Genomic DNA, 6,013 nt, shown 5'->3' on the forward strand with positions numbered 1-6,013 from the left:
TCTCTCTCTCTCTCTCTCTCTCTCTCTCTCTCTCTCTCTCCTCACACACACACACACACACACACACACACACACACACACACACACACACACGGCTCACAAACCAAATTAACCACTGACAGCTGCTGTTACTTTTTTCCCGCTCCCATAATCTAAGTTAACAAGAGTGTAAATTTTCATAGCCACACCCTATTCTTTCCCCCTTCTCTCTTCCTCCCACCCTCCCTCCATCTCAACAAATCGCCTCATTTATATTCTTTTCTCGCTGTCTTCCTCTCCGTTGCTGACGTCATGAGGGGCTGACTGGGCTGGAGTGACTGGCAGGTTCGGGGGAGTTTTCATTCCAAATTCCTTAAAAACAACAACTAAAAAGTCTTTGCTTCCATTGGAGAAGGTGTTTTTTTTGCGTTGTGGTTGTCTATCGGTCGGCGCCTCGGTGGAGAGAGGATGAGGGTGAGGGAGGGCGATGGAGATGAGATAGTCTTGTTGAGGAGGGCGGAAGAGGAGAGAGAGAGGGAGAGAGGGAGCAGTGGTGATGCGCTTCAGAACCTTTATAGTGTTGGTGTTTTTTTTGTGTGTGTATGTGGGGAAAACTTGCCAAGGAATTCACAAAGGGTTAAACAAAAGATCCATTTACTTGCCAGTTCCCGTACAGGTTCGAAAGAGTTATTCAAAAGAAGGAGAGAAATGTTTTGAAACCTCCCTCTTAAATGAGTTCACGTCATTGGAAGATGGAAATACAGAAGCAGGTAGGGAGTTCCAGAGCTTACCAGAGAAACGTATGTACATAAAATAATACCTGAGAGAATGAAGCTTTGAAATATTACCGAGTTTGTATGGGAGGAGAAATTTATTTATGGTGTTGGTAAGAAAATAGATCCATAGATAAATACACGACAGATAGACAGATAAATAAACAGAAAAATGAATAGATAGATAAATACATAACAGACGGAGTAAACTGTAGGGTCCAGATAAATATGGTACAGATAGACAGATAAATAAACAGAAAAATAAATAGATAGATAAATAGATAATAGACGAAGTAAACTGTAGGGTCCAGATCATATCCAGTGTTTTATCCCTTCCACTGGTATACAATCTGGAACTCTCTGCCTGACTGTGACTTTCCTACTGCCAATAACTTCAACTCTTACAACTGGGAGGTTTCAAGACACTTTTCCTAATTCTGAGTATTCTCTTTGGACAATTCTCTTTTGGAACTGACATGTTTAGCGGAGTCTTTTTGTCATCCTTCGCTAGAACCCGCCTGACAGAGAGAGAGAGAGAGAGAGAGAGAGAGAGAGAGAGAGAGAGAGAGAGAGAGAGAGAGATGGACTGCACAACACACAATACACACATTTTCTCTTGTCGTAAAGCATCATTGAATTAAGAGGAGACGAATAAATTGCAAAGAAACAACACATGCTTTCATATTTCCCGAGGTAATTAACTACACGCCTGAAAACATAATGGAAGTAAAAGGGAAATTAGTTGCTTATAATGTAGTAAAACTTGCTTCTTTTAAACTTCATACGAGATAATTATTAACAACTTGGATGGAAGCATAATTGAGGTAAAGGAAAGATAAATGACTGCAATGTAAATAGAGTCTAGTTTTACACTCTTTGGGGGTTAATTACGTATAACTGAGTTGAAAATGATGAAATAAATAAATACTATGGTTTCAAGACGCTTATCATGCAATTTTTGACTACTGCTTTTCGACTCTGTTTAGGGACCGGCGCCTCAGTGGGTCTTATTTTTCATTGCTGTTTTGTTGCCCTTGCCTACTGCCCCAGCCGCTACCAAAGAAAAAAAAAATAAATAATAAATAAATAAATAAAAATAAAGAAAAGAAAAAAAAAAGGAGACTGCTAGGCCTACAGGTGGAAGTCCTTGCATAAAACATATCCACGTATATTCATCCCTCACCTCTGTCCATCATCTAATATTTTCAAAAAGATCTATTGTCTCGGGACTAAGCCTTACCACTGAGTCTGTTCCAGTCACCCATCACTCCATTTCAGGGCCATATTCTTCCTCTCTCTTTCTCAAACTAAACTTTAAGCTAGATCCAGTTGTATACATTTCCCGGTATGATACACACCTGTCTGTACCAATCTATCTATCATTCCCATCCATGAGTTGAAGCAACCTTCCTTTAAATTCTCTACTGACTCAACACTGATCTCCGTGTCGATTCATATGGCCAAGTCTCTGTTGGAAAAGTAATTTCTTCCTTCTAAAATCAAACTTTATCAACCATGAGCGGTTACTTCTTGTCTTCCTATGATAAGAGGGAGTTGAATTCATTACACCAGAACAGATGCTGCCTTCAGGCTGTCTAAGATAGCAAGACAAAGGAAACCATCAACAGGAGAACCAAACCAGGAAGACGCTCTGCTTCCTACTTACCTTCCTGTGCTGAGAAGTGGCGTGTTCCCCGCAGAGGCACCAGCACTGAAATGATAATGTTGGTTGTAATGGTAAACATTAGTTCTTGACTTACTTAAAGGTTAAGCCTCCCATATAAAAGATACAATTATGATAAGATTTGACTTCACAGCATCCAGTAATTCGCCATTTGAAATTTGTAGAAAATCCACGTAAACTCTGGAACTCCTACTTGTTTCTGTTAGTCTTCTTATATTGTGGTAAACTTTAGTTAGCTCTTCATTATTTAGTAATCCACCAAATGGTAAACTGTGATGACTTGGATAGATTCTGGAATTCTCTGCCACTGTTTATCTCTCACTTTCCAAGACTCTTAAATTTTGCCAAGAGAGGGATGCATCAAAACACCTCCGGAACTAACCGACCCACTTATTGAAAAACTTATTACAATCATTATTTTTCCCATTGTACTGATTACTGAGGCGATACTGTAGTTTCCTCTTGCCTATTCTTCGTACTAAACAGAAAAAAATAAGAAAAAAATAAGAACAAAAGAAATGAGTAAGTGTAACGGAATAAATCCATATTTCATCAAATGAATAAAAAAATGGTAAAGATATAAAAAAAAGGAAGACCAATTAGTATTTGCTGATACAGAAATGATTCGTTGTACACTTAACCCCTTCAGTACCATGACGCGTTTTCATATTCATTCTGGTTACTGTTTGGTGATTTTATACAGCTTTAGAAACTTAAATGGGGATTAAAATAGTGAAGATTGTGGCCATTAATCTTCTGACCTCCATAGACAGTTCATAACGTATATAAAATCGTCTAATCGTGCCCAAAATTCATGGTAAAAAAAAAAAGCGTCCCAGTACTGAAGGCGTTAAGAGACAAAACTCATTCAGGAAGTCATTATGAATTTTGTGACAGGAATATTGAAGGACCCAAATTCAGGACAAGACTCGGAAGACACTAATCAAAGCACAACACTCAAGAAAAACTCAGAAACACACTAAAAATTTCAAGATAAGACAAAAAGGGGAAAAGAGAAACCACGCTAAGAATTTCAAGACAAGACAAAAATAGAAAAAACACTATGGATTTCAAGACAATATAGGAGAAAAGCACGCTAAGATTCTTGAGACAAAATGTAAAAACAAACTAAGAATTTCAAAACACTCACAAAAAAAAAAAAAAAAAACACGCTAAGAATTTTAAAACAAGATAAAAAAAATATTAAGGATTTCAAGACACGATAAAAAAAAAAAAAATAAGGCTAAGAATCCTAAGACTAAATATATAAAAAAAACACGCTAAGAATTTCAAAATATAAAAAAAAAACCACGCTAAGAATTTCAAAACAAGACAAAAAACATCAAGGATTTCAAAACAAGATTAAAGAAAACATGCCAAAAATTTCAATATAATGAAAAAATGAATTTCAAGATATAAAAAAAACACGTTACGAATTTCAAGACAAAATAAAAAGCGACAGAAATAAACAAGATAGAGAAACCACGCCGAGAATTTCAAAACAAGATAACAAAAAACATGAAAATTTCAAGACAAGAAAAAAAAAGTGCTTGAATTTTCAATACAAGATTCAAGAAAACGCTAACAATTTTAAGACAAGGATGAAAAAACGTTAAGAATTTCAAAATAATGTTCAGGAAAAACGATAAGAATTTCAAGACAAGGAAAAAAAAATAAACGCTAAGAATTTCAAGACAATATTCAGGAAAACGTTAAGAATTTCAAGACAATATTCAGAAAAACGCTAAGAATTTCAAGACAAACAAAAAAAACAAACGTTAAGAATTTTAAGACAATATTCAGAAAAACGCTAAGAATTTCAAGACAATATAAAAAAAAACCGCTAAGAATTTCAAGACAATATTCAGAAAAAAACGCTTAGAATTTCAAGACAAAATTCAAGAAAACGCAAGAAAACCCCACACCGAGGTTATTCAGTCACCCCACTCCTTCACCCCACACTGAGGTCATTCATGTCACCCCACGTCTTCACCCCACACTGAGGTTATTCAGTCACCCCACTCCTTCACCCCACACTGAGGTTATTCATGTCACCCCACGCCTTCACCCCACATCTAGGTTATTCAGTCACCCCACGCCTTCACCCCACACTGAGGTTATTCATGTCACCCCACTCCTTCACCCCACACTGAGGTTATTCATGTCACCCCACGCTTTCACCCCACACTGAGGTTATTCATGTCACCCCACGCTTTCACCCCACACTTAGGTTATTCATGTCACCCCACTCCTTCACCCCACACTGAGGTTATTCATGTCACCCAACTCCTTCACCCAACATCTAGGTTATTCAGTCACCCCACTCCTTCACCCCACACTGAGATTATTCATGACACCCCACTCCTTCACCCCACACTGAGATTATTCAGGTCACCCCACTCCTTCACCCAACACTGAGATTATTCATGACACCCCACTCCTTCACCCCACACTGAGATTATTCATGACACCCCACTCCTTCATCCCACACTGAGATTATTCATGACACCCCACTCCTTCACCCCACACTGAGATTATTCATGTCACCCAACTCCTTCACCCCACACTGAGGTTATTCATGTCACCTCACGCTTTCACCCCAAACTGAGATTATTCAGGTCACCCCACTCCTTCACCCCACATCTAGGTTATTCAGTCACCCCACTCCTTCACCCCACACTGAGGTTATTCATGTCACCCCAAGCCTTCACCCCACACTGAGGTTATTCATGTCACCCCACTCCTTCACCCGACATCTAGGTTATTCAGTCACCCCACTCCTTCACCCCACATGGAGGTTATTCAGTGCGGGGCGTTACCACACCACACACACTTCCCGCCTCCGTTCCCTTCGGCGGCGGATTCCAATCTTCACTTTTCCGCGGCAGGAGTTAAAAAAATTGTTTCCCAGTTTTCCTCTCTCCAAAATGAGCCAGGCAGTGTTTGGGGTTTTGCAATTATCTTCCGTAAACACAAGCCTACTTTTGTGTTTCGCTTTCTTTCTAAACAAACGTTATTCAAAACTGCACACACCCACACACATACATACACACACACACACACACACACACACACACACACACACACACACACACACACACACACACACACACACTTTCTCTCTCTCTCTCTCTCTCTCTCTCTCTCTCTCTTCTGTCTGTCTGTCTGTCTGTCTGTCTGTCTCTCTCTCTCTCTCTCTCTCTCTCTCTCTCTCTCTCTCTCTCTCTCTCTCTCTCTCTCTCTCTCTCTCTCCTTCATATCAAGAAGTGGATGAAAAAGATGAAAATGAGTAGAATAGTTTTGGATAAGTTGAGGTGAAGTCTGGAGTGCAATGAAGTAAAATAGTTTATCTTGTTTTGTGTTTTCTTCTTGACTGACGCGCTCCTCTCACCGCTCACCTCTTTGTTTTCATTATGGTGAATCTTTAAGCCCTTCAGTACCACGACGCGTTTCCTTATTCATTGCGTCTAGTGTTTCGTGATTTTATACAGCTTCAGGAACTCATGTGGGGGATTAAAAATGGTGAAGACTATGGCCATTAATCTTGTGAGCAGTTTTCTTTAATCCTTTCAGTACC

This window comes from Portunus trituberculatus, chromosome 10, assembly GCF_017591435.1.
Source record: "Portunus trituberculatus isolate SZX2019 chromosome 10, ASM1759143v1, whole genome shotgun sequence".
Lineage (NCBI taxonomy): Eukaryota > Metazoa > Arthropoda > Malacostraca > Decapoda > Portunidae > Portunus > Portunus trituberculatus.